At 43.1% G+C, this 14,227-nt stretch overlaps 1 protein-coding gene across 2 annotated transcripts in view; it reads right to left on the bottom strand.

The window, feature by feature from the left end:
* The window catches only part of GPR171 (G protein-coupled receptor 171), a 69,826-nt gene that overhangs the window by 40,689 nt on the left and 14,910 nt on the right, over positions 1–14,227 (bottom strand). The window contains exon 2 of one of the 2 annotated variants that reach the window (XM_078667397.1): positions 4,292–4,471. The exons of the other annotated variant lie outside the window; for it this stretch is intronic. The gene's annotated coding sequence lies outside the window, so the exon portion shown is untranslated. The remainder of the gene's footprint in view (positions 1–4,291; positions 4,472–14,227) is intronic. 2 annotated transcript variants of the gene reach the window in all.

A 14,227-nucleotide genomic window follows, 5' to 3' on the forward strand; every position in this document is an offset into this window, starting at 1 on the left:
TGCCCTACATTTTGGCGTTGTTTACCATACTACACATAAAAGGAGCACAGATACGCTGTGTTCTTTGTGTTGAGGGTGAAAGTTGGGGATTCTCGTCCCCTACTCATTACATGCTGTAATTCATGCTCTGATATGGATATATGTTGTTTATATTCCTTATAGTGGTCAGGGTAAGGAGTACTATATCATGGGACTTAATATTATGCCCAGCAATGTTGTTTGATGATGCTTGCAACTTATAACCTTTGTTTTCACATATTGCACTCATTGGGAAGTTTTGCTAATTGCCAAGTTGCACAGTAATTACTGATTTATGTCTTTTTGGTCTATGATTCATGCATAATATGCTTTATAGTTTTATATAGTATTGAGTGCAGTCTCTTTTGTGGTGCATTTATTGTGTTACTGGTGTGAGTGTGTTGCGCAAACACTTTACACATTGCCTCTGGGATAAGCCTGACTGCTCTTACCAAGATACCAAGGGGGTGAGCACAGGTTATCTTTGGCTTGTAACTTACTTGCCCTGACTAGAGTATTGGGTTCTGTCTGGCTTAGGTGCATCCCCTAGCCAACCAGAAACCCCATTTCTAACAAGAAGGAACACTGGCAGATCACCTCATGCAGTAAAAACAATGACCACTTGGCCAGACGCTTCGCCACCCACCACTGAGTTCTCTGCTGGGACCGAATTCCATATGTCTTCCCATCAGACCCATTTTAGCATACTATAAAAAGATGGTGGGATACACAGCAAAAAAACTAGCCACACTGACACTGGGCTTCACTCACCAAGCCACACTACTACCACTATCTATGTCACAAGGCCTCATCAAGTTCTTTGACAGTAACCAAAAGTCAGCAAGAGCTATTGGATACAGGGTGCAAAAAGGAGCACAAGAACCAAATCACAGTTTCCGAATGGGTCTGACAAAATGTTGGATTGGAAAAATGGGTTACCAGGCTCTGACATGATGGCTCGAGAGTGAAAAGAGACACACGGGGTCAATTTTGAAGAAACTAGGGGACTCAGAATCTGCCACTACCAAAAAAGAGGCACTGGCCAACATTTCAGAGAAGCACGTAGTCCATCGTCCATCCTGCATTTCACCAGGATGAACAAGACATGCAGGGAATATGTTGCTGGTAGGCAAGCGATCTTCATAGGGATCAAGCGAGAGACATCTGAGGTCACAGTGGTAGCAGGACAGGGCCAGGCCATGAGGCGAGGAAAACCAAGAGAGCAAAAAGACACACATAGCCGTTAGAAGAGAAGCAAGAGACTAGGAACACCTGGTTTGGGTACGTGAGAAGACAGAAGCAATAGAGAAGAGGTGTCAGAGCAGACCACAGAGTAGTGTGCAGCAACCCATAGTATGTCACCACCCTATTGGAATGTCAAAAAGCATGCTGGCACCGGGGTGATAAAAAAGACCCCAGGGACCACAAAATGGGTGGCATTGGCACCATTTGGGGCATATCTGGTGAGCAGCAGAGGAGGAAGGGACAAGGCTCAATGGACTATGTGGGGAAATCAAGCCACATGACAAAGCAATGGCAATAGTAGAGAGGGAAGGCAGTCAACCAGACACTGACAGAAAAGTTCTTGCCACGGTACAAGCATAGCCAATGTATGGAAGAGACTCCTCAGCTTCGGGCCACTGTACAGTCTTTTCGCAGGTCAAGAGGGAAAGAATAAGGATGCATGTGGGTAGAAAAGTAAGGTCACTATCTCCGTGTAGCAAATATTCATCACCAATATCAATCTGAGCTCGACAGAGAGTGCCCTGGTATGCATTTTGAAATATCAACTACAGCAACATAGTGCTACCAAAATATTATGACAAAACTATAAAAGGCCCAAATATTGGGAAGGGGAGCACCTATATCTAAGGGTAGATATTCGGTACTTAGCTCCAGATATGCATACGTTGAAGATATATATACATCCTCAAGCTACATATATGTGGTGTTAAGTAGAGTAAATCTATATTTACCTATATATATATTTACTTTATCAATATTTTGGTCCTTGATATTTTGTCCAGAATATTCTGCTTACACAATATTCTGGATTCAATATTAAGGTAGAATACCCCCCGTGCATCCAGTTTACCTCATTGTTGGCCAGTTTGAGTGTGGCCTATCTGGGAAAACAAAAACTTACACTTTTGGGAGACTGCAACTTTCACTTGGATAATACATTTTGCAATGTTTCTCAGACTTCCAAAGAAACATTGTCATGTTGTGGCCTATCTCAATTAGTAAAGTAAGCCACCCATGATGCAGGACATATTCTGGATGGCATTTTCTCTAATGATCCTTGTCTCACGGTGGCTGAACCTCTTCCCCTCTCCTTCCGAGAGAAACAATAGGGTGTTCAAAAGAAATTCTAAACACGTCAGCAAGGGATCGTTCTCTCAGGCCCTTAGTAACCAATATTGGACTGAGTATAATGATCCCAATCTGGCAGCTACTGAGTATTGAAATTGGCTCAAGGAAGCCATTGATTCTCTCACTCCCCTCAAAGAATATTATGTAGGCATAAAAAAGCCCACAGCTCCCTGGTTCTCAGAGAATCCTAGAACACTCAGACGATCCTGTTGCTGCCAAGAACACATATGGCAGAGATATGTTGACCCGACTGAAAGAGCAAATCAGCTGAATATAAAGCAGCCATTAAATTAGAAAATTATCTTTTTACATCCAGAAGACAGACTTGCTTAAGTCTCCCTGTGATTTATTCAAATTCATCAATCTACTATCGTCACCGCCTGCCCCAGCATATAACGAAAGCTTGTGATGGAATGGCTACATTTTTTCACTCTAAGATTCTTAAAATACCTACCTCCCTGGACAGCCTTAACTCTGAATTCTCATCCCTGCTGAATGCTGCACACACAGAAAGAGAAACAAACAAGGAGAAATAAAGTTAGTTCACCTCATTGAGCCCCCCATATTCCTCCCCTGGGGAGGCAAATGCTTTTGACGCATTCCCAGGTTTACAGAATGTTGAAAATCTAGGAATGTGTTAAACGCCATGGTTGTTGGTGTACATGGGAACACCCACTGTAACGCCTATAGCAACCGTCCCTTTTGCAGTGTGAGGCAAAGCAGCGACTTGCACTGCATTACCTCACATCATATCTACAAGGCCATGAAAAGCCTTGATTGTTGGTTTTAGGTAGCCTTGTAGATAAGGTACTGAAAGTGGGCAGGGGACTAGTGTAGCAATGGTGCCATGACCACTACTGCAAACAAAGAAAATGCCCCTCCCTTGTTCTCCATATTGAATAATAAAGTAGCACCATAATTGTGATGCAGAAGGCCTCTCACTCCCCTGAGACCCAATGCCAATGCACATGCCGCATTATTGCTAGTGCACTGCTGGGAGCTGAGGGCTCTTGTCTTTGTCACCTGGAATGACGACAATGTATGTTAACAACTATGGGGCATATTATCAAGGGGGTTTATCTCCGCTTTTTTGGCTTTAAAAGCCAAGAAAGCGGAGATAAAATTATCTCCCTATTACCTAGCTGTCGCTAACACCAGTCAGCGACAGCTAGTAGGAGATAGCGACCATCTTGGGCCCCACTTTGCATGTCAGTGATATTTATCACTAATGACACGCAAAGTGGGCGTGCCAAGATGTTAGCGACTGGAAACAGTCGCTAACATCGCTATCTCCTATTACCAACTTATGGAGATATTCGCGCAAAGCGCGAATATCTCCAAAAGCTAACACCTGCCCTGAGCAGTTCTTAGCCATGTTATCCAATGGGAGGTGGATAACATGGCTAAGAGCATTAGCTCTGTAATGCATGAATATCGCTGACTTTTCAGCGATATTCATGCATTGCGGCCGATTTTTATCGCATTCGCGATAAACCTTGGTAATACCAAGGTTTATCTGCGTTAAAAATCGCCGCAGCTCAGCGGTAAATTTTTGTCTCTAACCAAGCAATAGCGTGGTAATATGCCCCTATGTTAGAAGGGTAAGCATCACGTAGCTCCCACTACCTGACTCCTCTCTGCGAACACAAAAAGATCGAAACGTGCAATTCCAAATGTGCAAAATAAACCCCTGAGCACATGGTAGGCATGAGAACTTTACAAGTCTAGGGCAATGATACAAAAATATCACCAACGTGTTTTTTTTAGTTTTTGTACCACCAAAAGCACAACAATTTTCATTTTTTTCTGCAGCTCTTCAGTAAATATCTGTACACATTGTTCACAGTAGTTCAATTCACAGAAATTTCACTTTTACAACAGTTATAATTAATAGACATACCTTTGCTTTGTACTTTGGTTTCTTGCCTGCTTCTTGAAGAATCATCTGGCTCACTAAATGAAACTAGCACATGGCATTAAGAACTTGTTTTCTCTTTCTACATAGGAGTATCTGTGGGTTTGGTGGTTTTCCAATCTACTTGTTGACGTTTTCGAAACCAGGAAGTGCAAATCTAGAAACCTTTAAATGCAAAAGAGGAGTTTTTTATTGCATAAGCTAGTGGCCCAAACAGTAGTTTAAACACTGATTGGAATAGCAAATTAAAAGATAAGGATAACAAAATCACCAAAAATATAAATTGCAACTTGTTTTGCCAAAAATAAATACATTTTATTGCAGCTCAGCAGCCAGTTGGCTGTACAAAATGGCTCTGGGCCTTCTGGGACATATAACAACGGGCTTTGACTGTAATCAACTTTGAGCTATATGTTAAAAATCAAAAATCTGGCAGCAGCCTAACTACAAGTCAATGGGTTCTATATATTAGGATCAGGCACTAACTGCTACTCTCATTTAAAGACGCAGACAAGGTATGTGGAAAATTACTACCACTTTGCTAACTAATATTAAAAAAATAGTTCTGAGCCGGTCTGGGAATCCAAAGCAGCCCTGGCAAATATTGTCAGACCAGCCTCTGCACTGTATGTCGCAAGCAAGCGCAGCCAGTGAGCCTGACCACTACAAGGGTGATTTTGGGGCAGGTGCCCCCCCCCCCCAAAAAAAAACTTCTCAAAAACAGAAAAAATTGCAAAAGGATGCATTCTACAACACATTTTTCATTATATATATTCAATTAAATTAGATTTTGAAGTACAGTTATTGATAACCTTAAAATGCACCACAATACACAGTCACACCCACAGACATTCTTACAGAGAACAAAAAAATAAGATGTCAGGCATTGAACATGAATTGAAATATAACATAAGTGCACACATCTATTGTTATGCACAGCAAAGAAACTGAGAACACAGTGAACGACCACTTTGATTGCTTTTAGATCATCCACCCCGATAAGTGGCAATGCATGTCCGGCTTTAGCAGTGGTGGGGCTCGGTGTGACAATATTTTTGGGCTCTGCTCCCCATGCTCCCCTTCTCCACAGATTCATTCACTATCACCCTCCAACAGTGACCCTCATCTCTCCATAGGCCCTTTCGCACATGTATTTAATTTCTTTTACAGTGCCGCTCCCACCAGTGTAGGTTATCAAAGCGCTTTACATCACATTCAGCGATAATAAATCATACTTGTGTAAATTAGTGTATAGAAAATGTTGCTTAAGACGAAGGTGGCTATAAGGTGTATACTCAAATGTCATTCATACTGATAGACATTTTTAAGAGTGCTTGGTCTTGAGAAGCACAAACTCAGGATTCAAAATGTAACACAGTGGTTCGGGTTGGCTTAACTAATTTATTTCTACCCAAACAAACCTTTTTTAGCAACATTAGGATAATGAAAGACTGGGAAAAAGCATAACTTTCTAACCTGTTCAATGCAGTTTGCATTTAGCTCTTTGATGGCAGTTCATAGTCACTGTGTTATATTTCGATTGTACCGTATATACTGCAAGCAACAAAAGGATCTTTAGGGAAACAGCAATAAGCCTCTAGGCTAGCCACATAAAATACAGTTCTGTGATCTGCATGGTACACGTTCATTGTAGCAGGCGTGTTAACCCACTGTGCTACTTTTGAGAAGTCAAAACTACCACCAGACAAAACTCCGATTCTTCTCCAGAAGGAACATTTATCCCCAGAGTTATCTTGACACTTTTACTGTTGCCTGAAAAATGCTGAATGTGATAGGAACTCTGCAGATGGTGCTTTTAAACCCATATCAATTTGCAAATCACAGTGCTCCCAGCTCAGCTATAGGTCGGCCCCCAGTAACAAAACCGGCCCTCACCTGGGGGAGAGATAGTCAGGTCTTGGGGGAGTTGGTAGGGGGTGCTCGTTGGGCCCAAGGGGACAGGGATAATTGATTGGAGGAGGAGGAGATGACACTGTTGACACTGTTGCAGGACAAGCTGTGGAGGACTCATGAAGGCTCAAGCTATTGCTTGCATACATAAGCTTTCAACTCCTTCTGGAACTGGAGAGGGAGTGTGGCCTGTTATATTTCAACTGGGATAGTGTTTCCCATTCATGGGCACTTAACAGTAGAGTGCTTGGATAATGTTGTTTAGTTCTTGCAGTTCCGCCTTGCCAGTCTGGAGATTCTACTGTTTCATTTTGTCTGTGCTATGCCACAGCTGTTGATCTTGATTGCTAGGCATGGTGTTGTGATGGTGTTGATGGCCTTGTGGATGTTTCAGTGTGTTTTGAATGGGATGACTGCTGCCATCAGATGTTGTCAGTGTAGTTCTCAGTGAGTTGGAATAGTTCTGTCATATTATCAAAGACCTCTAATGAAACAGGCTGCTTGTGTCATAGGTTTACAAAAATGTGTAATCTTTGTTAACCGTAGAGCTTGCGAAACAAATTTGTGTTACTACCATATCTGAGAGTTATGGTGCTTCCTAACGGCTATAAGGATATTTCACCATTGGAAGACAGAAGATATAATGGCTTTGTTAATGGAACTGCCTGGTAGAAAGGTCAGCAAACCTTTCAGGGTCTGTCTGAGGATGGCTGTAGTAACTTTTTTTATGTACAAGCGCGTAGAGCATAAAGGGTTGCTCAAACTTCATGGTTTTTGGATGGTGTTGTGCGGTTCCTACTAAACATAGACATCTAAATTCGGGGACTGAGTCCATTCATATCATCAGCATATGTTGGCCCGATTCCTGGTTAGCTCAATTCCAGGAGACGGACGCATTAACAAAAATTTGGTAACTCTCTTGAATAGGAATAAGGACGAGATTTTGTGTTTCCTTTTCAGTAATTATGGAACCACTGGGGCTTAGCAGATTTCTACATTAATTCACTAACACAAGTAGTGTATGTGAGGAGGCTTCCCCCACTACACATTATAAGTGACATCGCTCCATTTCACTGTCATTTCGGAGCCCTAGAAGCCCATCAACATTTAAATCCTCCATCAAGTAAAGGGTGGACTCTGGTGCCTCCTGCTTAGTCCTGAGGAAGACCCCGGGGTAAGGACCCAAACAGCCTACTTACCTTTTGGGGTCGAAACGTCGACTACATCACTGCCCTATACCAGTTTGATCAACAGTGCTTGCTTCACTGTGATAGTGTATTGCAAACTATGGCCTTTTACAGGTCTCCATGATTATTGTATAGCCGAGTGAAGCCGGCTCTAATTGTAATGTATTTGATGTCACTACCTTTCTCTTTCACTCCCCCAATCCTAACAAAGTGCACCCTACTATTTCCCCTTTCTTTCCCCCACTTCGTGGGGCACTTGATATAATACGCTGTCCCAGATTTATTCTGATGCTCAATGTGATTAAATAATATTGATCGCTTTATTGTGTTGTGTAATTTGAATTAATGCCGGCTGGCATTTAATTACATGTTTTTTTTAATTGCAAGACTGGGACCACTCCCTTTCTGTACAGTATTCTACCCAGGTCCCAGGACTTGTCTGTGTTTACCCTTTTTTGTAGCTAGCTCACAGTGAGGCATCTGGACCTCTAAACCTGATAGAGTACCAGATGGTGTCTGCAACCTTAGAACATGACCAGTCTGACACCCCGGAAGAAATCGTTGGAACAGATCCACCGTATCATAGTTAACTTTAGCATGCCCAAAGGGAGACACAAGAAACACACAAATTGGCATTTCAAACATTTATTGAAGCAATTGGATTATTGTGTAAAATGCAAGAGCTGCTGTTTCTATCAGTAGAAGGAAACAAAGCATTATTACCAGCATTACAAGAATGGTGAAGAAGAAGAATAATTTGACCATTATAACACTGCAATGATTCTATGAATATACGAAAATATTTCATAAGAATAATCCTACCTATCACTAACTATACGATAGAGAGCATAGTAAGAAGTGTATTCTGCCAGATCTCTTGGAGCAGCTTAACTCCCCATTTCCCTGTATGAGTGATATATCAGGAAGCCAGTCTGGTGTAGAACAGACCGCTGTCCTTTTCAGGATAGTGATGGAAGTCAGCAAGGTTGGCAATCAGTCACAGGGGAACGTCCAAGAAAATTCATGGAAGTGCTCCTGTGATGAGCCAAAGCTCAGAAGCAGCTTATATAATCAAAGCAAGTTCTGTTCTTACTGTGTCTGAGGTCTTTTTATCAATGTTCTTATGTGTCTTATCGATAGGGAGCTCTTTCCAAACAGACAACAAAATACAAGGGCAGAGTGCTCAGTATACTTGATTCTTTACCAGAATGTACAGTGCTGTGATAAAATGCTCACAAAGAAATGTGCTTGGTAAGTAGAACACTTTCTGAGTACGTGAGCATGTATGTGCAAAGTGCACTCTTAGCTTGACCACGAAGCTTTGCAATACTGTTAGGAAATTTCGTGTGATTTCCCCAGCTTGATTAAATAAGTGGTGGTAACTCTCCCCCTGCCCCCCCTTGACTTAATAAGCGCTACTTTGCCACTCGGACCAACACCAGCCGACTTGGGCGCTGAGACAGCCGAGTCCCGGGCAGGTAGAATCTACTTTGGTGGCCATCTTAGTTTGGGGCCGCGTTTACACGCACCCTATTGGCCAGTATATAAACGGAAGGTAATGCCTCCGCGGAGCGGACGCGATCTGCGGACCCGCCGGACCTGTGCCGGAGTCGTTCCAGAGTCCTGCCCGTCTGCGCCCGTCCGCGACCAGGAAGCGGCCGCAGACGTAAGTACTGCAACATTTTGCAACTCTTCATCCATCATCTCTTATGACAGGGCTATGCTTATGAACCTTAAGCCCAATCAATGTACCTCTGCACTAATTACCCCTCAAGATCTCACTCCTCATCTGCCTTTTACATCTTGCAGCCCTGGACAGCCTAATAATAATATAAGGTACAAATGTTCTATTTCAGGAACCTCGGGCCCTCCCTCTCCCACTACAAACTCTGTATCCATAAAATCTGGAATGATTAACTGCCGTTCTTTAGCAAAACACTCTCTTGACATTGCCCAAACTCTGGAAGATGATAAGTGGGATCTCCTCTTTTTAACCGAGACCTGGTTAGAGGACGAAACTAATCCCGCAATATGCCTAGCCATACCTTCTGGCTATAGCATACTGTGTGCTAACAGGCAGGGCACTCGTCCTGGAGGAGGAGTTGCCATAATATATAGATCTCAGTGGACTATCTCCTTCTTCCCTTACATACAATTAGAACGTATTGAAGCACTTCCCTTTTGTATTAAAATGGTGGCCAATTTTACCTTCTCTGGCCTTCTGGTCTATCGTCCCCCTAACTCTAAAACATCTCATCTACCAGCCTTCTTAGACTTTGTCTTGCAAGCAGCATTGCGTTATGCAAATTTTACTCTCCTTGGGGACTTCAACCTTCATGTTGACAATCCCTCGGATTCTACTATTATTAATTTCCTTTCCACATTATCAGATGGAGGGCTAAACCAACTTATCAGCAGTCCTACACATAATGCCGGACATATTTTTGACCTGATTTGTACCAACTTGGATGGACTATCCGTAAATGAACCCCTCCGGGTGATTTGGTCTGATCACTTTTTTATTCCATTCTCTTTTTCTCTGCACCACCAAGATCGTCTTAGGCGCCCGGCTAAATTACAAGGTAGAAACTGGAGTAAGATCTCCCTTGATAGCCTAGCTGCTCATCTTTCCCCCATCCATCCCTCTGATACAGTGTCTGACTTAGATGCCAGACTGACTAATTTCAATGGCTGGATTTCTTCCACCATTGACCATCTTGCCCCAATTAGACCCATTAAAACCTACCGTGCCACCCCCTCTGCCCCCTGGTACTCTGATACGCTTCGAAAATGTAAATCGGCATGTAAGCTCCTTGAGAGATGCTGGAGATTAACTTATTCTCCTGACCGTAAGCTCCTATACAAATCTGCCCTCAAAGAGTATAGGAAAAAAATAACTGAGCACAAACGAATTTTTCTGGAAGAAAAACTTTACCGTGCACAGGGATCATCCAGGGAAATATTTAATACAGTCAGAACCTTTACCGACCCCTCAGCTCTCAAACAACCCCCCTTGTTGTCTCAGACACTATGTAACAGTCTTTCTGATTTTTTCGATAACAAAATTGCCACTATATATGACTCATTCCCTAGCAATACTAATCCAGACAATCGGGTAACCAGTACTGTCACCTTGGGACCTGACTGCACTTTCTCTAACTTTAGAGAGATTACCTTGGATTAATCCTTAAAAGAACTCTTAAAATGTAAATCTGGCTCCCCTCTTGATCGCTGGCCTGCCAAGCAATATAAATCCCTGGCACCTCTTCTTAATCCCATCTTGAATGGGATATGGAATGATTCCCTGCATACCGGTATCTTCCCAGATTCGTGGAAGCATGCTCGGTTAGTTCCCATATTGAAGAAAGCCAATGCCGACCCTGGTGAACCCGCCAACTAGAGGCCTATCTCTCTCTTACCAGCTCCTGCCAAAGTGCTCGAAAAACTTGTACAGCAACAACTAGCAAGTTTTTTAGAAACACATGGTGCTTTCCACGACACACAGCACGGCTTTAGACCAGGATATAGCACCGAGTCCGCACTAATAGAGATGGCCGATGCCATACGTTGGAGGATGGACGAGGGATCAAGAGCGGTGTTGGTGCTGCTTGACTTGTCGGCAGCATTCGACACCGTCTCCCACCCCCTCCTCCTGGACCGCCTACATTCAAAAGGCATCCAGGGTACGGCCTTAAAATGGATTGCATCTTTCCTGTCCAACCGGACGCAAGCAGTGTTTACCCCCCCCTACACCTCGGACAGCCGTCCGCTTCGGTGGGGAGTCCCCCAGGGCTCCTCTCTGAGCCCCCTCTTATTTAATGTTTATTTTTCACCCCTTGCTGAAATCATGGCCCAAACTGGAATCAAGGCCACTTCCTATGCCGATGATATTCAACTTTTATTCACTTTTAACAGTATCACTCAATCTACCTTTGACCCACTAAAAAACTGCCTGCGTACCATTGCGCAATGGATGGACTACAATTTCCTCCGACTTAACGCCGGGAAAACGGAGGTATTATTCTTTCACCAGCCGTCTCCGTTGGATCCAGACATCTGGTGGCCCCTTGATCTGAGTGCCCCTCCCCAGCCTAAAGAGTCGGTGAAAAATCCAGGGGTCAGATGGGACACTAACCTCTCCTTCCAACAACAAGTACATACAGTCTCTGCAGCATGCTTTACCAAAATTAGGATGGTGAAAAAGTTCATCAACTTCTTACCTAACAACGCCAGGAAGATTATAGTCCAGGCGCTAATCACCTCCCATCTGGACTACGCCAATGGCCTCTACATTGGACTGACTGCAGGTCTTTGCCATCCACTCCAGACAGTCCAGAATGCTGCAGTACGGCTGGTGGGTGGTATACCCCTACGTGAGCACATCTCGCCCCATCGCCGCAGACTACATTGGCTGCCCATACAAAAAAGGGCAGAATTTAAAGCATTAGTACTGGCCCATCGTGCAGTGAGGGGAAAGGGTTCTGCCTACCTCTCCACATGCCTCTCCCCCTATAGTAACACCAGGCTTCTTCGTTCTTCCTCAAAAAACCTTCTTACCACTCTCAGATTTTAAAAAAACCCGCTCAGGCGGAAAAACTTTTCAAGTATGTGCCTCTGCCCTCTGGAATAAGCTACCAATTGCCATTCGGACCATCCAGGAAGAACTCCCCTTTCGGAAAGCCTTAAAAACTTTCCTTTTCTGCTAATACCCCCCTCAAAACATCTAGTTCAGCTTAAGATCGCACAGGAAGCGCCGGGACAACCCGTTGGGGTAGCTGTGCGTTGTAGAAAACACACTAATAATAATAATAAAGTATGTTAAATGTCACTAAAGATGTAAAGTTCAAACGTGAATTTGCAAAATGGAAGCTCTTGTACATGAGCCCTCTTTAAATCCACCACAATGGGTGCAGGAAAACGAGGTTGGTCCTGAACATAAATTTTGGCACTTTGTTGTCAGTACTGACAGAGAGAGTAGGCACCTTTTTGCAGGCGTGCTTGAGTAGTTTTATAGAAAAATGTTTGCATTACGTATCCATTTCGGCATTTTTTTCTGGTTATGTGAGTCTTCAGTTGACTATATTGAAGAAAAACTGGGAAGTGAACGGAGAGGTAAAAAAACAATTGTTGCATGCAGGAATCAAAGATGGTAGCAAACAGAAACATTTCAAAGATGGAACAAATAGGGAAGGGCTTTTGCAGTGAGCCTTTAGATAAATGTTAATAGGATGATTCATCCAGTATAGGGAGTCAGAATATACTGGCAAAGTGAGTTTTAGAGTGTCAAAAAGGTTTTAGATGCAGAGGAAACCACCCAAATTAAAGGTTTGCGCTGAAGGATTCAGTTTGAACAGGATGCATTGCTTTAATATAGTAGTAGAAGCCATGACAGGTTGGGAGTCAGAGAGTGCTGCAGAAGGCGGATTGTCAGAACTCAAATGCCCACATGCATCAACGATAATTGCATTCGCAAACGGTGCTAATCGCAATTTTCGGCCGTTTGCGAATGCAATTATCAAAATTGCAATGCATCATGTATTTCGCAATTTTAGGAATCGCAATCATGTTGCGATTTCTAAAATTGCGATTGCATTTCAGAAATCGCAATTTCAGATTTCTGAAATGCAATGCATGATCATTTTAAAATTGCGAATTATCTATTTGGAAGCGGTAAATTAGCATGAGGTTGAACCTCGTGCTAATTTACCGAAAACCTTAAAACATGCACAAAAATGCGTTTGTGAAAGTTGAATTTTACACACACACATGTCCTTGGGACATGTGTGTGTGTAAATTGCAGTTAAGTTTAATTTCAGGGGTGCAGGCAGGGGTTCTTTGGACCCCCCCTGCACCCTTGAAATTGCATTTTCAAATTGCGATTCGCAATTTCAAAATTGCAAATTGAAAATGCCTTCCCATTGATTCCTGGGCCTATTGGCCCATAGGAATCAATGGGAAGGGTTTTCCTTAATTGCGTTTCGCAAATTGTGAATCGCAATTAAGGAAAAATACCGATTCGCAAAATAAAATGCGAATTATTCATGCCTTGCCATTTGCGAATCCTTAATTTTCGCAATTAAGGATTCACAAACGGCAACATTGATGCATGTAGAGCTTTTCAACACAAGCACTCACATGAGGTGTGACAACTATCGAAAGTACCCTTTGAGAGTAGCGGTAACATGATAGATTATCCTTTTTTTTCTCCAAGGGATTTTTTGATAAATGTTTTTTCCATATCAGAGACAATGACCATCACAGCCTGATAAAGCTCGAGGCTGGAGCTGCAAGTCACAAGGAGTGAAATTCCTGTGTGGAACTGCGCTCTGTCTGATCACGACTGGCCCAGTGTTCCCACACCCCGTTTTGCCAGGCGCAGGTAACATCAGACCTGAATTTACCAGCCAGAAATTCCAGCTAGTAAAATCACATGCGGTTTTAGCTTCAACAGCAGTCAAGCTTCATCCCCCAGTCTCTGGCAAACTCTTTCTTTGCAAGGGGGAGCATGCATTGGTCCACTTTGTCAAAACTATTCTTCCCTTCCCCCGCTTCCCTGCCTTCCCGTTCCCTCCATCTGTGCCCTGAGGAGAAGTCACTGCTCCCATTTGCCACCTACTCGGAGCAGATGGAAAAAATGGGAATCTTAAAATCCTCAGAATACGGAATACCAGGAAGAATTCTACTCGGTAATTCCATGTCCTAACTAATCTGCCATTCAGATGTGTCTAACTTGTATTGCAACATTGGAATGTTAAGTGTTCCCCCGAAAGCAATGAAGTAGCTCCAGGCTTATCATGGCTGGTATTCTACTGGAGCGTCAGCA

The sequence above is a fragment of the Lissotriton helveticus genome, chromosome 11 (genome assembly GCF_964261635.1).
Source record: "Lissotriton helveticus chromosome 11, aLisHel1.1, whole genome shotgun sequence".
Taxonomy (NCBI): domain Eukaryota; kingdom Metazoa; phylum Chordata; class Amphibia; order Caudata; family Salamandridae; genus Lissotriton; species Lissotriton helveticus.